The following is a 23101-nucleotide window of genomic DNA, read 5'->3' on the forward strand; positions in this document are numbered from 1 at the left end:
CCCCGTCGTCTCTAACCCCGGGAAAGTTCTGGGATGCCGCCCATTATTGGCGAAGAACGGTGTCACTCCCGTAGACCCGTGCTTCGTGTTGTTGTAGGCAAACTCGGCCAGCGGTAGGTAGTCCACCCAGGTCGAGGGTTGTTGATTGGCGTAGCATCGCAGGTACTGCTGCATGATGGCGTTGACCCTCTCCGCTTGTCCGTTGGTCTGCGGGTGTCGTGCCGACGCTAAGTTGATCTTGACGTTCAGGATGCCCAGCAGCTTCTGCCAGAAGCTCGAGACGAATTGGCGACCCCGGTCGGACAGGATGGACCGCGGCAAGCCGTGAGCTTTGAACACGTGGTCTATGAACAGCTTGGCGGTCTGTTCCGCTGTGGCCACCTTCGCGCACGGAATAAAGTGTGCCATCTTGGTGAACATGTCTACGACCACGAGCACCGCTGTTTTGCCTCGCGAGCTGGGCAGATCTGTGACAAAGTCCAGGGCCACTCTCTCCCACGGTTCGAGCGGCGTCTGTAGGGGTTCTAGTAGACCCGCCGGCTTCCTGTGTACTGGCTTGGCCCTTTGGCAGGTGTCACACCTGGAGACGTAATCCGCGACTTCTCCCCTCACCTTGGGCCACCAAAAGTCTCTGGTTACTAATTCCGCCGTTTTGTCCTTGCCGAAGTGCCCAGCGCTGGGCGCGTCGTGTAGCTGCTGCAAGACTTTCGCGCGGAGGTCGTCTCCGGGCACGTAGAGAGCCCCTTTGCGGATGAGCAGTCCGTCTCGTATCTGGAACTCGTCGTCCTTCGCTGTGCCTCTTCGCACCTCCTCCATCTTGGATTGTGCGAACGAATCCGTCTGCAGCGCTCGACGCACCGCGTCCAGGTCCACGGCAGCTGAAGCGCACGCCCACGCTTTCGGTGCGAAAATGTGCTTGGCCGCCACCGGCGCCGCTTCCTCGAGATACTGCGGCTTCCTGGATAGTGCATCCGCCATGACGTTGTTGTCTCCCGGGATGTATTCTATCCGGAAATCGAAATCCGCAAAGAACTCCGCCCAGCGGATGTGTCTCTGGTTCAGGAACCGCGCCGTGCGCCAGTACTCCAGGTTCTTATGGTCCGTGCGGACTTGCACTGTGTGTCTGGCTCCAACGAGGAAGTGCCGCCACGCCCTGAAAGCTGCATGAATGGCCAGCAACTCCCTGTCCCAGATGGTGTAGTTCTGTTCCGCCTTGCTGAGTTTCCTGGAGTAGAATGCGCACGGCCTCCATTCCCCTTGCGGATCTTGCTGCAACAGGACGGCCCCCACTGCTCTGTCTGAGGCGTCCGTCTCAACCCTCATTGGTCTGCTGGGGTTTACATGTAGCAGCTGTTCTTCGGACGCGAAGAGACGCTTGAGTCTCCGAAAGGACTGCTCCGCCTGGTCCGTCCAGGTGAACTTCTTCTTCTTGGAGCTGAGGGTGTCCGTGATGGCCGCCGTCTCCTTCGCGAACCCTTTGATGAACTTGCGATAAAAGTTGGCGAAGCCGACGAACCTCTGGACCTCCTTCCGATTGCGCGGGCTCTTCCAGTCCAACACCGCGCGGACCTTGGCGCTGTCCATGGCGAGTCCCTTGTCGGACAGCTTGTAGCCCAGAAAATCCACCTCCGTCATGTCGAACTGGCACTTCTCTAATTTGGCGTAAAGTCTGTGCTCCCGTAGCCTCTGCAGGACCTCCTTGACGTCCCTCTCGTGAGCCTCCTGCGATTCCGAGAAGATCAGGATATCGTCCAGGAAGCAGACGCACTTCTTGTAGAGGAGTCCCGCTAACACGTGATGCATGAAAGCTTGGAAGGTATGGGAGCCATTTTGCAGACCAAAAGGCATTACGCGATATTCATAGGTGCCTAAAGGTGTAAACATGGCTGTCTTCCACTCATCGCCCTCCCGCATGCGTATAAGGTTGTACGCCCCTCGTAGATCCAACTTGGTGAAGATCCGTCCCTTCCTCACCGTCGCGAGCAGGTCGTCGATCTTGGGCATGGGGAATGCTGCGGGCTTTGTTTTGGAATTTATGGTCCTAAAATCAACTATGAGTCTCCGTTGGGGCGTGTCCTTCTTCTTCACGAAAAACACGGGACTGCCCCCCACTGCTTTAGATTCTTGGATGAACCCCCGCTTCAAGTTGTGATCTATGAACTCCCTGAGTTCTTGCAGTTCATCTTCAGACATGGAATACAGTTTCCCAGTCGGCAGCGTCGCTCCCGGCAGGAGGTCAATCTTGCAGTCGTAAGGCCTGTGGGGAGGCAGCTTATCCGCTTCCCTCTCGCAGAAGACCTCCAAAAACTCCTTGTACTTGTTGGGTACCGCTTGCACCATGCCTAGGTGTAGCTGCGGTTCATCCTCTTGCCCCTCCTCCTCCTGGCGGGTCTGGATGCAGTGTTCTGCGCAGTAGGAGGAACAGAAGGTCAACTGCCGCTGGTACCATGCCAATGCCGGGCTGTGCCTATCCAGCCAACTCATACCCAACACTATGGGCGTGTCCGACAGGTGGGTGACGTTGAAGCTGATGACTTCGCGGTGGTTTCCAATTTGCATCACCATCGGTGGTGTTTGCTGTACCACCTCTCCTCCCAGTAGCTTCCTGCCATCGACCGTGACGACGTTTAGGGGCATCGTGGCTGGCATGAGTGCTATGCGATGTTGCTTGATAAAGTCCACTCCAATAAAGTCTGCGTTGCTCCCAGAGTCAATGGTTATTGGTACTTGCATGGTGTGCCCATTGGGCAACTGGAGCGATGCGGTGAGTTGCACCACTGGTTTGGGTGGGAGGGGGTCTGTGGGCTGTAAAATCTCTGGGGACTGCTTCACTGACTTGCCTGGTTGGGCCCCAGTGGCTCTGTTTCCAACCAGGCTTCTTCTTCCCCCTGCAGCTGTTTCAGCTGCTCACCTGTTCCCTTTACTGTTGCTGAGGCTGCAGTGTGCTTCTGGAGCCTCTGGGGACACTCTTTGGCCATGTGCTGTGCACTGTCGCAGATGTAACACTTCCTGGTCCCTCTAGGAGCCTTCCCCTTGACTGCTCCCGGTGTTTGGGCTCTGCTGGCAGTCTGAGCCCTTGCACCACCAATCTCCATCGGCTCTTCTCCCCTTCCCAAAGGAGGCATGGACAGCGCCCGCCCCGCCTCTCTGGGAAAGAAAGGGGTTGTCCTGGCTGGGGTGCTTCCCTTACGTCCTTCCAGGCGCACACCAATTGCCAACGCTCTTTGGGCAACTTCTTGGGTATTTTGGGGTCTTTCTCCTCTTGCCAGTTCATCTTTCACCTCTCCACTTAGCCCCTCCCAGAACAGGTCTCTGACAGCAATGGAGTCCTTCTCCCAGCCCAGCACGTTCAGTAAGGCAAAAAAGCGCGAGTGATACTGCCTCACCGTCGCTTTCCCTTGCTGTAGTCCATGCATTTCCCTCCGAGCAATATCTACATCTACCGTAGATTTAAAGCAAGCGTCCATAGCTTTGATAAATGCATCGGAATCTTTGAGGGCAGGGTCTTTTTCGCGCCACAAATTCCGCAGCCACGCTTTTGCTTCCCCATGCAAATGAGTGATTATGAAGCCCACCTTCTCTTCCTCATCTCTAAAGTCTTTCCGAAGCAAATTGAGCGCGTAAACCACGTCAGCTCTGAAGTTAGGGTATTGCTGCAGGTTCCCATCAAAGTGCGCCACCAGGCTGCCCCCCCTCTTCCCGAGGCCAACTCCCTCCGGTTTGGGTCCTGGCAGCCCCTCTTTCCCCCAACGGTCCCACCTGGCTTGCAGATCCCGGCAGAGCGCTACTGCTTCTTCTTCTCTTTTCCTGGATGCTGCTACTTCCGCGTAAAGCGTCGTGACTGCTTCTTGCAGTTCTTTCACCTGGCTCTCTGTAGTCATCTTTGCCTATCTTCGTGAGCTCGCAAAACACCAAGTCTTGCCCCTCGCTGCACCAACTCACGCTGCGAGGTTTTTATGAGGGACGGAGCATACTGTCAGGGCTACCCTAGGTCCCAGCTCACAAAGGACCAACGCTGCTTCGTTGTTAAGTATAAAAGCCTTTATTGAAGTTCAGTTTCACTTCCAGAGCCGCAGCGCGCAGCCCCACGTCTAAAGTGTCAGACCACTGATGCTCCGTCTGAGTCTCCTCCCCCTTGACACCAATTTAAGAGTCTAGCCTTGCTCCACCTTCTCCGCTGCTCCTTCCTCCTCTGGGTCCGCCTGCCCGCCGGGGTTCCGCCCTTTCTAGCCTCTTCTCCCGCTGATTCCCCTGAGCCTTCTCCCTCCCTCCGGCGGGCTTTAGGAGCTGGTTCCCCATCCGGGTCTCCTGCTGTTCCGCGCGCCTGCACATTTGAACTTGGCGCGCGCGCCCAGCCAGCAACTTTCCTCCTGACCGTTCCACTGCTGCTGTCACTGCTTCCCCCATCGGGGGGGCTAGCTGCAACTGACCTCCCCTCCGTTGGAGGCGTGGTCAGCCCTGACTCCCTCTCTGGAGGAGACACTGCTCCTGACACATGTGACTCCTCCCCCCCACTACGCTCTGGTGGGGAAACTGGTCCTGATCCTCCACTGCTGCTTTGGGGTTCCCCTCTGGCTCCTTGTTTCTGGTGCGTCCCCCCTGGGACCCCCCTTGCCCTGACCATCGGCGCCCCCTTCTGGGAATCTTCTGATTCGCTGGAGAAGCTCATGGAATCTCTCGGGCCACTGTCATACTCCCCTACGCTGCCCTCGGATTCTTCCCCTTCGCTCTCCCAATCCTCTCTCCCCAGTGCTCCTGCTCCTGATTCCCTGACAACAACTTATTAAACGATTCCATAAGATACTACTCTGCATCCTTAAATTCACTTTCAACCAAAGGCACCCTGATTACTCATCACAATGGAGCAAAAAGCAAGCAAACTGAACTATAAACAATCTTCCTATAAACTATAAACAATTGCTTAGTAACTGATGTAATCCATATTTGCTTTATTTAAATTCAGTTGCATGGTTTGTAACTTGTTTCACTTGAGGCCCGAACTGGGAATTTATAGTGTTGGTCCATAATCTAGTATAAATTAGTTCTTGGGTGCTTCTATCCTCTTGGGTCACAGAAGCAGAAATAGAAAGGCTATGTCTACAAGCAGTAGCCATAAGGACCAGTAAGGTAGCAGAGGGCAGGAGGACACCTCAATTGTTTAAAGTCTTGTGCATTTCACAAAGAGATATGCATTAGATCAAAGAGATGAGGAAGCAAAGAGAGGGAATACAACAAAAAGAAAAAGCTTCCTCTTTCACAGTCAATTAGAGATGAAAGGAAATCACTCTTCCCAGCTGTGCAAGAAAGTAGCAGTTGACTAAAAACCTAAGCAGTCTAATTTAAGGACAGTGGTGAGTGAGCCCCTTTAAAAACTACCCTTGTAGTTGGGGTCAGCTGATGACATTTGGCTGCCTGGGGTGTAGGATAAGATGGCACCCTACATTCTACATAAGGAGATGATTACTTCAGTATGGGCTCCACCACAGCTGAAGCCAGGTCATTATGTCCCCCATTCCCAGGGGGCTCAGGAGACGCAGGACAGGGGACAAGGCACCCATAGCTTTGTACTCCAGGCCCTTGCTGCCACTCCCAGGCATTGGTCGCCTGAGGCAGCTGCCTCACTCTGCTTAATGATAGGGCAATGTCTATAGTTAACTTTTTAAACATGCTTTTAGGACTATTCTTCAACTTCTGCACATGGTAGTAAAACATAGAACAATCCAAGATCCTCACATATTTGTGTACAGGTGTGGGCGTACCTATCCCTCCCCCAGTGGACCAAGTCTGAAAGGTGGATGAAGCTGCCTACCCGCCAATCACTTGACTTCACAATGATGTCAGATCACCAGTTTTTGCCCATGAAGCTCTGATGATCAGCTGACTGTCAAGTTGTTGTAGTGCCCTGTGCACCGGGTTTCACAAGACCTAGTGTTTGCAAGACCGAATGACCAGCTCTGTTTAAATAGGGGGTTAATTTGGCAAAGGTGATTCCAATGCTACCCTCCTATCTTTATATTCACCTGATTTTGTACATACTTTATATTAATCCCTATAATAAATATATTTTTGTGGTTCTTGTTAGTGCTTGTTTAAGATCTGTCAGAGTTGCGATTCAGTCTGCATACACAAAAATAGTGTTTATATGCATATATGAGTTGAACTCATTGGATTTTAAACTGAACTCAATCTTAGTGTTTCCCACCTACACTACTAGGTTATGTCTGATGAGATGCATTGCTGTTCAAGTTTTCCCATTTTACATCACTCAGTAGACAAAACATTTGTAAGCAAACTACTTACTCATTCACTTCCTACCATTCATCTGAAAAGGTAAACCCAACTTCATTCAACTTTCATTTTGAATAAAAATGTTGAATAGATCATATTTTTCTGGTTATAATCATATGCAGTATTTTTAAAACATAATAAAAAGCAGCAGCATTTGAAAAGTGCAGAATTAAAGAGAACTTCTGGCAGAGCTTCCAGTTATCTGAAAGTCTGATCTGCAAAGTTCCCAGTTTCTGGTATCCTCAACCAACCTTCTACGAGTATTGACATTATGAGATTGCCATGGACTGGCTGAATGCAGAGGAATGATGGGAGGCACCAGCTGGAGAACCCCAAAGGAAGAAGGCTCAGAAGCAGGGGGATTGGTGGTGGGATGATGACGAGTGGTCAAAGGGAGAAGGAGCAGACTGGAAGAGGGTGGTGTCAGAAATGGAAGAGTTAACAGGGTTAAGTGAGCAGGAAGAGACTGTGGCAGACAGCAGTCCAAAATCAGAAGCATCAGCAGAGGGTGGTCAAGAGACAGAGTGGAGGTAGGTTGCTGAAGAAGCCAGGGAAGCTTTCCCTCCTCTTGTGACAAGCTCCTCTCCCCCTGGTCTCCCAGAACATGCAGAGAAATGAAGAGGGCAGAACAAAGAGGCCAGGCGAAGGAGCCCTAGGCAGCTGGCGAAGGAACCAGGAGAGGTGGGAAGGTGGGGACCTTCAGTCCTTGCAACTGTCTCATTGGGGCAAGACCTACTGAGAAGAGTTGGTGGGATCACTAGGTCTGCACTGTTTTGGTTCCTCTTAATAAAGAGTTAACCTCACTTAAGTTTTACTGCTAACCTGCCCCTGACTGGTTCCTGACAGTGATGCTCCAATTAGCTAATTATTATTGGACAACATCAAAGGCTCTTCCCTTTCTCTCATCTTCCTTGTAGCCCCTAGCACCACCCCCAGCTGCTCTAGAAGGTTCAGCCATCAACTTTGATGCATTCAGCTGAATAACTCCACAGAGCAAAAAATGGAGAACATAAGGGTGAGATCCAGTATCGCATGAGCAGGTGTCTGTTTGTGCTGTGTGGCATCTCCACCTCTCCTCCATTCCCATAAAATCTAGAGACCCCCACAGAGCAGATATGGGGGGAGGGGCATGGAAGGCTGGAGGACAGAGAAGAGAAACCAGAAGTTTTGTTGTGTAAGGATGTTGCCATATGTATATAGGTTCTGTATAGTGTTCCCTAGTTATTTATCTGAAGAGGACTACAGAGCAAACACTGCTGTATTCAAATCTTCTTATAGACTGTTAAATCCTAACTCCCTCCAATGGTGATGGCAAATTCCCCATTGATTGCAAAGCATGTGCTTTTTATTTTCCTTAAATTGTTAGGATAAACCAACACCACAGTAGAGATTGTTGCTAATTTGGATTCAAAGATCTGCCATTTTCCTTCACAAATCAGATTTGAGAGTTTTATGCCTCAATGAAAATAAATTAATACCATCAGCTGACAACCAATTGGGGCACAGCAGAGCACTTTAGTAAAATAGGATGTGCAGCCTGGCATTTATGAACTAAGTAAAATGGAAAAAGCAGCCAATTTCCATAGCTGCTCTCAACAGGTGTGTAGTTGTGTAGGTGTCATTCTGCATATACATGTTAATGAATAAATCCTTACTTTGAAAAGTGTGGAATTGAAACACAGAATACACAGAGTTAAAGTACGCAGTAATCTATATAAAACCTGAAATGGCCATTTGGTGGGTGTGTTTCTAAAAAAAGAAGCTGCTGGTTAAAGAGTTGGGAAAACTGGATGTATACTAGTGATATCTATATTTCAGAAAACTAATTTGAACTAGTGACACATCTAAATGAACATTAAGCACAATGATCCCCCTGTTGAGACTACTCAGGCTTTGCATGAAGCAACTCAATAAGTAGCCACTAACACCACTGTGGTATTATGTGACAGAATTTTTTAAAAACCCTATTACCCTAGCAACCAGTGTCTGTGTGAGAGGAAAGAATGGAGGGAGGAGGTGGAGGAAGGGCTAAATGTAAAAATCGTTTACAGTGGGTCTTGTCTTTGAGATAATGAAATCACATGACTCAGCAACACTAATGTTCATGCAGATACACTCCACCCCACCCGCCACCACTCTTTAGGGCTCCATGACAACCCCATTTCCTAAAATTAGCACCCTCTTTCCAAGCTACAAAGCACCCAAAGTAATGACCTGCTTCCTATACCACTTATGCATGACTATGGCCTGCAGACTTTTGCCCTAACAGTTGATGGTTTGAATGAGATCTAAGTCAGGAAAAGTTGAAGATAATAATGTAAATAATATAATACAGTCGCTTCTTTGAAGTGTTTTGGGAAGGTGGGATGCAGAAGAAGAGAAAGAGCATGTCTTTATCCACAGTAATAAATATAAAGTGTTACTTCAGATAGGAATGCTGAATAAAAGAGTAAGAATTTAATCACAAGGAAGGAAGGAAGGAAGGAAGGAAGGAAGGAAGGAAGGAAGAGTGCTAGAAAAAACATGTCAATCATCACTTTAATTATTGTCAATCATTCCTTACTTTCTTGATTTGTGATTTCTTACTTGACCAAAAAGAAAGCTTTTGTTTGTAATTACGTCTATGCTATCCATGACAGGCACAAGACTTTTTCAACTTTTCCTTGAAATTGCCCTCAAGCCAAGTTTATATATCTCTGCTCTGTCAAGGAATTTAAAACTTAACAGTTCCCACACATATATGAAATGAAGCAAGAGACTCAAACAAAATACAAATTGCCACTGTGGCATATATTCCGTAAAAAAACCTAGAAAAATCATAGTTAACTCAAATAGCATTTGAGGTATATACTGAGCCATGCTGCTTCATTCAAATGTAGCCAAACATCACTGCGTTCATTCCTTGTTCTTAGATTAATTTCACTTTGCTTCTCCCTACCTCTTCAGAAGGTATTCCTTCCTTTTCACCTTCCAGAAGGAATTGCTTGCTTAGCTTTTGTTGCTAAGACAAGCAGTCCCTGTTGTCTTTGTGGAGCCTGTGAAAAATAGGGTTCTAATATATGTTTCTCACACACACCCCAGGAGATCTGGAATTAGTCCAGGAAAGTGACAAAGCTGATAACATCAAGAATGCTGCAAACGGATGAAATGGCTCCCCCTCACCCAAAATACTTCTGAAAACTTTAAATATATCCGAACAGTTTGGTACGACTTGATAAATATTCTCCCTCCCCCCCTGCTCCCCGCTCCCCCCCCCAGTTTTATACTAAGAGTCCTTTAGCAAAAAGGAGAAAAACAACTTTTCCTACCAAAAACTGCCCCCTCTGTACTGTAAATAGTCCCTCTTCAAATATTAGGTAGCTTTACTGGGGGGGGGGGGAGGAAAGACAATGCAGCGTGTCCTCAGTATCATTAACCAACTTCCCTTCCTCCTGAAGGAGTCCCTTCAATAAGGCAATTACAAGAGCATCACAGAACAGGAGAACAAGGGGAAAAATAATCTTACCAGCTTCTCTTACAGTAGGGAGCTGAAAAGAAAACCAACAGCCCCCAGCTGCTGTATCACATGCAATTCGCCTCAATGGAAAGAACTCTGAAAGGCTAGTCTTCTAGTTTAGTTTCTTCTCAGCTCTCCTCTCTCTCTCTCTCTCTCCTCACAAAGCCATTCTCCTATTCCCTAATCCTCTCACAGGAAAAAGCAGCACAAACCAAACGACTTCAGCAGAATGAGGTGGGGTTGGGGGGGGAGAGAGAGTGTTGAGAGTGAAAGGGGGAAGGGAGAGATTCTGCTGGCATTCAAGCATCGCAGTATGTTAATCCTCAGAGCGGGGATGCAAACAAAGTCGCCTACACACATTTGGGCACCCAGATCCACATTCCATACCAATAATGCTTCATGACAAGGCATAGAAACCCAATTCATCAACCTCTCAGCTACTGTTTCAAAGACACGCCCCGTGAAACTTCTTGAACTTCTGCTAATGGGCTTCATTATTTCACACACACACACAAAATTAGACATTAATTCCCGACTTTCTAAAGTTGATAATGAGCCTAAACGAGCTGGCTGCAATTCTGTCTGTGCCTCCCTTTCCATCTCCACAACAGGGGCTGAAAGTTTTGTAAAAGTATACGTTTGTACTTCAAAAGTAATATATTTGCAAGACGTATATTTTTCCCCCAGTAAGGGTTTGAGGTAAAGTGAAGCATTTTATTTCAAACTTCAGTGGACACAATATCTTCAGATTTTGGTAAACTGTAAAGGCCAAATGAGCTGATGTGGAAAAGATAAATATATCCAAGAATGTACACAAGTTTATTTACACAGGAGCATTTCCTTTCCATAATGGGAAGAAAGATAAATCAAAGATCTGAAAAAGCAGATGGCACCATTCCACCTCATAAAGGATGGTGGTTAGCCTTCAAGTAATAATTTATGAAGACCCCTCCCCCCCCTTCTTGGTCCTGCACTCAGCAGCAGGCCATTTGAGCTTTTCAAGCAAAATAAATAGACTTCAAACCACCAGCTTCAAACACACTAACATTTACGAGTGCTGTTTCAACCTGACACAAGCCACTTTGTTCGCCTGTGACCCTGTACCAAAACGTGATTTTTGATGGATGAGGTTCCCTCCCTTCATAAAATAGGTTGTGACTTCATAACTATGTGCCAACATTATTGTTCGTCCCAAGCCAAAACGAAAACAAAATGATCCATAAAGCTGTTTTAAAGCATGAAAATGAAGCAAGCAGATGGACGCTGAAAAGCTAGAGGGCCAGAGTGATAGGAATGTACTCTTCCTTCCTTCCTTTCTTCCTTTCTCTCTCTCTCTCAAACCAGTGTGGGAGGCGATAGCTAAAGAGATGTTACTAGGAGATGAGGTGATGTCATCAACCTCCAAACAAAGCTTAGTTCAGCTCAGAAAAACAAGAAGCTTCTGCAAGGCACATTTTGTTTTATGGGTACCAGCAAGAAGCATGTGGCTTTTTCTGAATTTGTCCTTATAACACACAGTTTGTAAAAGTTTCGACATTAATTTTACAAAAAGCTGTAAACATGGAAATGCTCACATACAAATGAATAAGTTCATTACAAGGCTGTTTAATAATCTCAAACGAACTATAGGTGTCCTGTACTATAATGCTTCAAGCATCAACTTTCTACTAAAACAGGCATGGAATATATTTCTTAATGGAAAGCAGGCAGTAACCACTAACACCAATATGCTCTTATTAAAGAAAGTGGGCTTGTGCCATTAAATGCTCCGTAGGATCATACCCCAGTCATAGGTAGATCTATGGTGGCACATAGAAGGACTTTTACTAACATAGCTTACAAGAGAAGGAACATCATTGACAGGTATTTGTTGAGGACAATGCTCTCCTCCCTCTCCCTCCGACCTCCTCATTGATGTGGCTGCTCTGCTCTGAGAAAGTAAAGAGTAAGAGAGGGGACAACATAAAAGGGAATAGCGCAATGATCCCTGCATGTCTTGTCATGTCCCTTTGAGAAGAAGTGCGGATTGGACCAAGAAGAGAATAGGCGTCAACCATGATGAGGAGAAAGGGGTGTGAACTCAGGTAGGGTGGCACACTTGACAGCCCCCTAAAAAATAACCCACACTATACAGCACTATTCCATGTAACTCAAACGGGGAGAATCTGTTCTGCAACATTGCATGTCAGTTGTGATCCCATTATGACCTATCAGCTGAGATGCAAAGAACTGCTTAGTCTCACACAAGGAACTAGAATTAGTCTAGTGAAATATTTGGCTTTCCCCTCTTTTGAACAACTGACTCCTATATCATATTAGAATGTTAGGTTTTATTATGATCAAGAGGTCTATAATGTGAAATAAATGCATATTGCAATGGCTTCTGAAAGTCCTGTTTCCTAAGCAGTTTCCCAAGTAGTGTGTGTGCATAAGGGGAAAACCTAAAACTTGATTGAACTTGTGGCTCTTTGGATTCTGGTATGGTTTCACTGATATGGTTTCAGCAAGCCTTCTAAAAAAATTATCCAAATTGCTACTGGACTAGGAATTGAATTGCTTTGAATTATGTGCTGTTGTTAGTTTAAACTGTTCTTACATTTGCAATTGTTTTTCAAATAGTGTTTATATTTGCAACTGGGATGCCTCAATGGGAAGTGATTCATATATGAAAATAACAACTAGCTCTAAGATAGCTGAAAAGTTCTCAGGATAGGACACATTAAGTTTTCCCTTTCTGCCCAGTAAACATCCCATGCACCACAGCACACCTGCATGCTGTTCAGTAGGGAACACAATCATGCCACTCAGAAAATGGACATCTATAAGATTGCCTTACTCACCTTTTATATTTTCACTCTTTCCACCTAGCAGACTGAAAGCCCCAACCATGCTACTGGCGAGAACATAATTCTCAGGTAGAATTTGCGATTAGGTTGCCCTCTTTGCTGCAATCTACCGTACTTATCTTATAAGCAGTCAAGATGGGACTTCTGCAGGCACTGTGGCATATTGGCAATAGGTAACTACTTACCCAGGAGCTCTGGCACTGGGGTACACCCTGCAACACATGGGGCCTTTCAAACAGAAATAACTTGTTTGGCACCAGCTTGGCTGCAGGAGTTGCTGGAAGGTGGTATACAAGGCACCACCCAACCATCTTAGGGTCTCCAACTCCAAATTTATGTAGCGTTCACTCCTTAGCCTTTTCCCAAAGATACCCCACAAGGCAGCAGAAGTTTAGGATCAGAGTTTTCCTTCTCATAGATGGGCTACCTTTACAGGTTGACAAGCCCTGTCTGCCCCTCATTTCCCCCTAAAACACATGCAGAAGCTGCCTTATTGACCACTGAAGCCACTGTTGGTCTCATCCACTCAATCTGCCAGAACTTGCCCTCGCATGCTACCCTCACCTGGTTTAGCCAGCAGGGTGGGGACCAAAGGTGGACAAACTACCCCAGAAGGAACACGGAATGTCCTTCCTATTACTCCTCCCCTAACACCCCCATGCAGCACATAGAAATAACTGCTAGCCTGATATCTGCAGTGCCACCACTGCAAATGGTCAGAGAGAGTGTTGCAGTTTTTGGCCCAGTGGGAATAAGTGACACAAAGAGCCAAGAAGATCCAGGGGCAGATAGAGTACACTTTACTACTAGAATAAAACTATGCACTGCCATGTACTTTGTATGCAAATATCCCTGGGGCTGTGTTACCTGAGATTCCGTTTTGGGTACAACACACTGTTTCAAGCAATTAAATTCAAGGTGAGGCTTGAATTTCGCTCATAGGTAAAAACTTTTATAATTGAATAATAACAGCATCAGCGACAATAATTGTTATTTTCCAGGGCCATATAAAACAGGAGGAAAACTGAAATCTGTATAAACTGCACACAAACTGGAATCTAAATAAGACAAAGGTGGGTAGAAACTTGGGGGATGTGGCAATAGGCATGAGCATATGGTAGACAAGCCAGCTACTTAATAGCTGACAGAAACTGATAGAAAGGAACTGAATCTGGCATTTGCCGTTGCTTCATTCAGACAATGGCTTTAACACAGAGGAGCCAGTCACTATGTGCTATGCTTGCCTTATGGACTGGGGTACCAACATGTACAATTTTAAATTATCTTGGCAACATTATATTGCACTAATGGGTAGCAAATACATATGGAATCAGTCTTTGTTCATGCATAAACAAAGAAAGAGAGGAACCCAGCAAGTCAACAATCAAAATCAGTTGGTTATCAACATGTTTGTCCTGTATTTCCCCAAAGGGAAATTAAATTCTCCTTTCTAGAGAGAGTCAGCCGGTTAACTCTAAGAGTCAGGCTTTGGAAGTATGAAGCATGCTGTAATATGTACTGGTTCATGTCAGTAAACTGGCAGGGGGGAAGAGTGACAGATTTGTTTGGGGGGGGGCAGGGAAGCTGGCACACATAAGGTGACTATGGATATATTTTTTTCTTATTCGCTTGCTCCCAATTAAGCCTCCTTTGATCCATACCCTGTATGTCTTTAACACCTGATTTGCATAGCACCGACTCCTTTCTGTGTTTCTTGGATTCACAAGAAAGAACAAAGCTAAAACACCCTGGTAATAAACCCTAAATTTTTAATAGTAGTTGTAAGTGTTTGCCAAATGCCCTCCTTTGGTAAGTAGAGCAGAGTAGGTCCTTTGCACTGGAAAGGATTCCAACAAAACTCAACATTAAAGAATACCAAACTCTTTGAGGGCTGCCAGCGGAACTGATTTGTTTAGCCCAGAATACTGGCTTGTTTTGTTGTTCTGCTGCTTGAAATAAATTTTCTGTAATTACAGAGCCTAGGTGAAAGCCACAACCAGCATAATGCTAGCAATTTACAGCACTCTTCTTGATTATTTAAGTTAAATATTGTGCATTCCAGGGAGGGGGAAATGCGTAAATTAAACAGAATAATACCAAATATTATCTGCCAAAGGCTATTTAGGAGAAACACACTATTACGACAAACAAAGCTTTGCTGATTTTAAAATCTTACTTAGTGTTTCCCCGTCTCAATGAAAAAAAGAGAGGGATCCTCTTATGTATTACCGTGCTTCTGCAGGACAAGTGAATCTCTCACACAGCTGAACCTACAACTCTGAAGAGGCTCCAGCAATATGGTAGGTTGCTGGTCTAGTCTGGAGTGTCCAGCCAGATGGCTATCAGGGACAGAAGCTGGAGCAGCAACAGCTGGTGAGATGCTCCGGTTTTTGGTGGCATGTCTCATGATGGGGTTAACTCTGTGCTCAATTCTTTAGCCCACTAACTGGTTAAATAATGCCCTGCTGCAATCTCTCCCACGGAGGTCTGGGTCAAGCAACAACATTGTTACCAGAGTAAGTGAAACTACAGCATCCATTTGTAACCTCCAGATTAACAGGTGAGATTGCAATCACACAATGAAAAGAACTAACTCTGCAATTCAATTAAATGGAATGGTATTTGCTGCTAGAGAGACAGAATTGCTTTCTGATATACCTCTGAATTCCAAAATAACTCTAAGAGCTCTACTGACGCCATCAGTGCAGACCTTTGGAGAGATGTCTGGGTCCCCACTCAGCAGAAGAAGCAGGAGGGTTCCTGCCAAATGCAAAATGGGCTGACTTTCCATATTTTGAAATAAGTGAAGTAACACACATTACCATCTGTTCTCCCAGGCATTTGGTAGAATCTGATGTTCTGCTGTCATCAATGCAATTTTTGAGGGTATTATTTTGTTAGTATATGGATTACTTCTGCCTTCTAAAGCCAGTATTGTACTCGCAATACAATACAATACAATACAATACAATACAATACAATACAGTACAGTACAATGAGAACAATCGGAAGTTCATCTTATTTACCCTATATTTCATCCTTTACTTTTTTCTTTCCTTTTCCTTTTCTATTTCTGTAAAGTATGTGTATATAGTTTGTATATACTGTATTACTGTGTAAGTTAATGTTGAAAGTTTAATAAATATTTTTCCAAAAAATTAAAGATAAAAAAATAAAAATAAAGCCAGTATTGTAATTTTGTTTGAAAGTTTTCTTGGGACTAACAAATATATCATACCCCCCCCCCGCCGCCTCAATAAAACCATGAAGTTCAGAATCTAAAATTACCTAACTACACCACTGAAAAAACTCTTTGCTTTCCATGTAGTTTCTTGGGCAAAATCACGGAGCGACTCACTTGTATATAACAATGCTCTAGTTGCATCCCATACCACACTGATTTGTCAGGACAACTGATCTCCAGAGAGGCTGTTGCCAACATCCATTAATTCCTGCTCTCAAACATCCAACCCCTGAAATCTCTGTGTGGAAGAGCCTCCTCTTTTGGCTCTCCAATCCCTTGTCTTGCACAACTTTCCTACGATTCTCTAGCACTCCAGTGCAATTTACTGTTCGAGGAACTGGACATGGAGGAAGGGGTAAATTTTCTTCATGATCGCAAATCACCCCCTGTGTGAGATAAGCCACCAGGTGCAAGCTCAGCCAAGCCAGGTGCTACAGCAACGGCCCAGTGCCGTCTATATAAATAAATTAGGCATATCAGCTCATTAATCAGTCAATGAATCTGTCAATTGGAGTCTGTGTTACGTCTTGAACTGCTGGAGCAACACAAATATTTTGTACTTGCATATATCTGTATCTGTATCTGCAAAGCCTACAAACTGTATGTATAAATCAACCTATGGAGCTGTATTACTGAAGCCTAATATTCTGCAACAATAAACTATCTTGGACCTTAAACTGCCTCTGTGTGTTGACTAGAACTGGGGAAAACTTCTGCTACATGGGTAATGCAAAGTGCTTTTTTCTGGGGATACTCAAGGGTACGCAGTACTGGCACCTTTTTAAAAAATGTTAAAAGTGTGGCACTTAGTGTAACAACTTCATGGTGAGTACCAGCACCTTTTTTTTCTAAAAAAAAAAAGTACTGATCTTATTCTAGATGACATCCATCACCCATAGAAAATGCTCCCTTTCCCCATTGCATCACAAAAGGAGACATCAGTCTTTAAAAGATACCAATCTGAAAAGTACTTTGTTCATTTCCTTGATACACTGCTGATTTATATAAGGACTTCCAAAAGCTTTTGGACTATGGAAGCCTCTAGCCGGCAACTTGTGATTTTAATTAGCACAGTATCTTTAAAAATAAAATACAGCGATGAGGATGCTGAAAAGCTCATTGCTATGAAGCTCTAGAGTCAGCGGTGGTTTCCTGTAGCTCTCCCAACACTATTTAAGATGCCACATTTGAATTATAATGCCCTGAACACTCTCAGTGGCTGCTTATCCCCCTCTCAGTCTTCATGGGCCAAGAAGGGACAGCCTTTCTGTGCAAAGATAAATATTAAGCATGCACAGGAAAGCACAGTCAATGTTTGTCCACCCACCCCCGCATCTCCATATCTTGGACCAGAATTCGTATCTCTATATTTCTATCTTGCTGACCTTATTCTATATTTATTTTCTGAACAACAACACGAGCTGTTCAGAGCCTGAGAAAAGACTGAGGCGAACATTTAAATGAGTAAACTAATACATAATGTATTTTATTTGCACATATTCAATATGTGGGTGCTCGAAAGAGAGAAGTCCCAGGCAGTTGGGGGAGAGGATGCAAGGGAATGAGACTGGGAAAACAAACAAGGCGGCAGATAGTGTGCCAGGAATACTATTTCCTTCTTCTCTTTCTGGTTTAAAATCATACTTGAGTCCAGAAAAGCACAAATAATTCCAAATAACTCAGCAAGCTATAAATAAATAAAAAACACAAATGTACACACAACCAACTCTCTTTCAGTAAACAGAAGAAATTCACACTTGGAAGGGTTTGTTTGTTTGTTTGTTTTTAAAAAACTTGTCCTTTGCATATTTCCAATGGTTCTTAGGTAAATAAAATGGACACATGAAATCTGATGAACCCTCATGCGCAGATAGCAAGATTAAGGCAAATAGGATAAATATATATAAAGGTAAAGGTAAAGGACCCCTGGACGGTTAAGTCCAGTCAAACTTGACTATGGGGTGCAGCCCTCATCTCACTTTCAGGCCGGTCATGTGGCCAGCATGACTAAACCGCTTCTGGCGCAACGGAACACCATGACGGAAACCAGAGTGCATGGAAACACCGTTTACCTTCCCGCCGCAGCAGTACCTATTTATCTACTTGCATTGGCATACTTTCAAATTGCTAGGTTGGCAGGAGCTGGGACAGAGCAATGGGAGCTCACCCCATCGCGGGGATTCGTACCACCGACCTTCTGATCGGCAAGCCCAAGAGGCTCAGTGGTTTAGGCCACAGCGCCACCCGCGTCCTTACAGCAGTGGTGTAACCTGGTGCCGATTGGTTTAGATCACAGCACCACCCGCATCCCTAAATATATATAAGAATGTGGAGGGGGTGTATAATAAACAGGAAGCTTACATAGAAACTTGTTCCACTGAGCAGTGGAGTTTACTTCCAACTATATGTCTTTAAGACTGAGCTCATCATTTGCAATCTGCTTGTATGCATGCATGTGCTTTCTTGGTTCATTTCCAAGGACAATGATGAATGCAAAGCACATTGCACATTAAAGTGCTATGGAAATGATAAAATAACATTGGAGTCATTATTCAGATAGGAAATGATACTGCTCTTAGTAGGTTATGCTAATAAACCTTTATTAGCAATAATAAATCCAATTTTCCATAAGCAATATAAATCTCAACTGAAAGATCATCATCCAAAGTACTTTGATAATATAAGAGCCCAAGGGCAAATGAGAGTTTATTGTATTCAAAATTTGTAATACAAATAATTGGCAAACAGACACACTGAAATTTATAAACAGTATTTTATTTATATATATAAAAGGGAAAGGCACAGGGTCTCGAGCCTCACTGTAATCCTTCATTGCCAAAAATTCAAGGGGTTACTTAGTCATAAAAGAAAGGCAATTCTGTGTGTGATGCAAAACACTTTCTTTCCTAATTGTTGCCTGCAAGTGTAGAGAAAAATAAGAATCAGCAAATGCATAAGAGGGGAGATTTGGATTCCAAGACCCCAGGATGGCTTTTAAACCAAGTAACAGCCTACTTAAGGAGCTCCAACTCAGAGCAAACACTGAAGCAAATTCTTCTCCAACTTGGTGACATCAGCCTAGTTAGAGCACACATTTTATAGTGGGTTAGCACACCTAGCAGTTTGAAAGCATGTCAAAGTGCAAGTAGATAAACAAGTACCACTCCAGCGGGAAGGTAAACGGCGTTTCCGTGAGCTGCTCTGGTTTCGCCAGAAGCGTCTTAGTCATGCTGGCCACATGACCTGGAAAAACTGTCTGCGGACAAATGCTGGCTCCCTCGGCCAGTAAAGTGAGATGAGCACCGCAACCCCAGAGTCGTCCGCGACTGGACCTAACGGTCAGGGTACTTTTACCTTTTAAGGATTCCAGCACATCCTGTAAATCAGCATTTTCTTGAAAAGATGCAAAGAGGAGCTGGGAAACTGCTCTTGTTTATCTGATAAGGCCTGGTCTGGGTACAATCCATACAATTAAAACACTCCTCCTCCCAATAACCTGAGACCTTTACTTTGTTAAGGGTGCTGGGATTTGGGGAGGGGGGGCGGATGTGCTTTAAATGTATGGTGTGCATGCAACCTAAGGCAGCAAGTGCATTTCATCATCTACTTAACATTAACGGGGCTGAGCTCTGGCATTAGAATAAAGTTATGGAAATCAGTTGTGAGTCTTGTAGTCCCTTGAGGAACACAACTCCCAGCCAGCATGGCGAATGGTCAGAAACGATGGGAATTGTAGTCTAAGTATATCAGAAGGGCCAAGGGTTACCCGTTCCATTGTAGATTATGTCCCAATTAGGAATTGCATTTCTCTTAAACCACTAATTAGCTAACATGCCTGCCATTGCCTCCTCTGGACATATCCATGACTCTACTTCCTTCAAATCCTTCCTGAAAAGTCAGCTTTTCTGTGATGTCTTTGATTTCACTCCTTAGTCTTCGTCTATCACTGAAAATCACAGAATCATAGAATTGTAGAGGTGAAAGTAACCCCAAGATTTATCTAGTCCAGGGGTCAGCAAACTTTTTCAGCAGGGGGCTGGTCCACTGTCCCTCAGACCATGGGGGGGGGCGGACTATATTTTGAGAAAAAACAATGAACGAATTCCTATGCCCCACAAATAACCCAGAGATGCATTTTAAATAAAAGGACACATACTACTCATGTAAAAACACACTGATTCCCAGACCGTCCGCGGGCTGGATTTAGAAGGCGATTGGGCCGGATCCGACCCTTGGGCCTTAGTTTGCCTACCCATGATTCTAATCCAACCCCCTGCGATGCAGGAATCTCAGCTAAATCATACATAAAGATTTTAAATGTGAATAATTGAAAATAGGACATATTCTTCCTTTTTACCCTCACTTCCATAATCCCACCTTTTTGTGCTACTTTCAGATTTTAGATGGTGAGCTTCCTCGGAAAGTGTGCCCCTCTTTCTATTATTCTGTAAAACACAATGCACATTGATGGCATCCTCCTCATCCCGGATTATGTCTGAGTACTCTGGGGGGTGATTCAGATCCCTATCACTTCTTTACTTGACCCACTCCCATTCACTGGATCCCGCGGCTTCTAAACTCCCTCCTCTGTGTGGAGATCTGCACTTGTGCAATGGATGTACACACATATTTTAGTATGCAGGACAGACTGGATCACACCCTGGTTTCTGTTTATATGATATGTGATTTGTGTTTGGGGAAGTATACCGGTTATGGTCTCATTTGTGGTTGCACATGTTTTATTTCTTCCCTTTCACAAGAGCTGAGAATTAGCACACATTAAAATCACTGGATTTTGGGGTGCCTTCTGCAGGTACCATTGGATATAGTTTTTATTACTATTGGGCTGCCTTGTTTTCTGTTAAATTCATTGCATTATAATTACTCTTTATGGAAACAAAGATTTTTAGGTCTAGGTTCTGAATTAATGTCAGTATGGTATGAAGGCACACAAGTTTATACCAATCCCTTCAGAGTCTTCATCAGATATTGGTGGTTGAATTTATATGACAAGAAAATGACTCTGCTACTTTAACTCGCTATTATCCAATAAAATAGGCAAAGCAGGGAGAAGTAGGGGAAGGAACAGAATACATCAGCGATCCCACCCACCCCTCCATTCCTCTGCACTACACTTTAAGAATTATTATGAACAATTATTCACAATGGCCTCTGTCAGATGTTTTAAACAAAAGCTTTAAGGACGATGGCTAGGATTGAATCTATTTCCAAAGTGAGAAACCCTGAATATATGAAATGATATTCATATGCATCTCCAAGATGGCTAAAGACACAACTTCTTCAACTCTGCATTCTGTGCACTTCCACTACTGTTTTGAAAAGTGATGTACATATGACAATAGACACAATCCATATCTATCCTGTCAAAGCATATGAAATACTACATTTTGATGCACCTTAAGCCAATTTAGAAGAGCAATTTACCTGTTTAACAGACATGCACAAACAGAGTTGAATGGCAACGTTGTGATAAATCATGGGATAAATTTGCATGTGCCTGGCTTTAATAAACCCGTGAAAGGACTCATATTGCATGCACTTATGTGGCTCCTTCCAAAAATCACAGTGAGGAAAAAAAACATAATGGGGCATATGGCGGCCAATAGAAAATTAAAATATTCATCAATACGCTTCCTCTCCCCATTTTTTCCTCCCCATCTAGTTTTTAGTCCTTGTTGAAATGCTAACTTCACAATCATTTCCCCTCGTTTCCATACTACATTTTCGGTATCCGTTTCCATCAGATAAATTTCCCTCTCAGAACAAATCAATGTGTCACTTGTGAAAAAATGTCAAGCATGTCCATAAAAAAGTTTCCATATGGTTTGAATAAATCAGTTTTAAAACTGATTTTCCTTAAAGCACTGCAACTTTGAGATGGCTGCTGCAATCCTTTGTCACATCTCATGCATGGAAGGTCCAGCTGTCACTGGGAAACAGCAACAAGTATCAGGAAGGTAAACATTCTCTCCCTTCAACGAAATCGTTTGATGCTCACAAAGGTTACAGCAACAAGGCTGTTTTGTTTTGTTTTTAAAAAAGAGTTTGGCTCTTTAGTGCTTAAGTGTTACATCTTCACATGCTACATGAAGAAAATCTAAATGCTCCTCCTCCTGACTATAAAAGTCTGTAGAAGTGAAATGCTGAGATTGCTAAGAGTTCAATGAAATAAAATAATTTCAGTGCTTCTAGAATAACTGGTAGTAGGAATAAAGAGAAGGTTGAGAACTTTAACATGCAGAGGTTATGCAAAAGGAAGAGCTCCCTCCTATGGCTGATCAACTCCCATCTGGAGTCGTCCGATGAAACTCCAATCAGAAAAGAAACCCATAAATTATAGCTTCTTGGAGAAACCTGTATCTGGTATAACTCCAATTTTGCCTTCCATACACCGTGGCAGATAAAAACCTGATTTTGCTTGGGGCAAAGGTGAGATGCTAATTACATTCTGTAATCAAATCAAAACCTCAAGGCAAGCTGCAAATGCTCAGCCTGCCAGCAATCCTTCATAAACATATTTCAATTACACTTTGCCAATATTTTAAGGAAAAAGAAATTGTTTCTCCAAGGCTAATATTTTGGCCTTTGAAAGATTGCATAGCAATTGCAAAATAGCATTAAAGATGCCCCTGGGCCAAAATATTATGAAAGCATAGAAGGCACAGCTGCCAAACGCACTGCATTATCAGCAGGCAAGCCTGCATGCAAGGATATCTCAATGTCCACATGAACTCTGTGGCAAGGAAAAGCGAAGCAAACATCTGCTACGCTCGGAGCTTACAAACTTGTCCTTTGCTTGCTTCTAGCTTGTTCCTTCTGAAAATCTTTAGAAAGCTCCCCAGGACGTAAAACTACAGCATATACATTTTTTTTACCTTAGCTTCCTGTATAAACTTGTTATAGTTTGTCATCTTCTGTGATGAAACCTACCACCAAGCGGTTGTGTGTGTGTGTGTGTGTGTGTGTGTGTGTGTGTAATGAAGAAATGAGTTTTTTGGGTTATTACATGTAATAAAAATTACCATAATACAATACTAAGCAACTGCCTGAGTAGAAACATTGTCACTGTGCTGTGACATTAGTTAATAAAAGGCAGAGATTCCCTATACTGTAGCCCAATCAACCATTCATTAATTGCATTGTATACCACATTGATGGTTCACAAATGATATGATAATGGCTTAAAGATGCATTTTCAAAAAATAT

General features: G+C 44.2%; 1 protein-coding gene across 2 annotated transcripts in view; it reads right to left on the bottom strand.

Moving 5' to 3' along the window:
* Nucleotides 1-23101, bottom strand: part of MID1 (midline 1) — a 267098-nt gene that overhangs the window by 133410 nt on the left and 110587 nt on the right. The window contains exon 1 of one of the 2 annotated variants that reach the window (XM_083612132.1): nt 9794-10001. The exons of the other annotated variant lie outside the window; for it this stretch is intronic. The gene's annotated coding sequence lies outside the window, so the exon portion shown is untranslated. Of the gene's footprint in view, nt 1-9793; nt 10002-23101 lie in introns of those variants that run through there. 2 annotated transcript variants of the gene reach the window in all.

The sequence above is a fragment of the Podarcis filfolensis genome (genome assembly GCF_964270895.1).
Source record: "Podarcis filfolensis genome assembly, chromosome: 4".
Taxonomy (NCBI): domain Eukaryota; kingdom Metazoa; phylum Chordata; class Lepidosauria; order Squamata; family Lacertidae; genus Podarcis; species Podarcis filfolensis.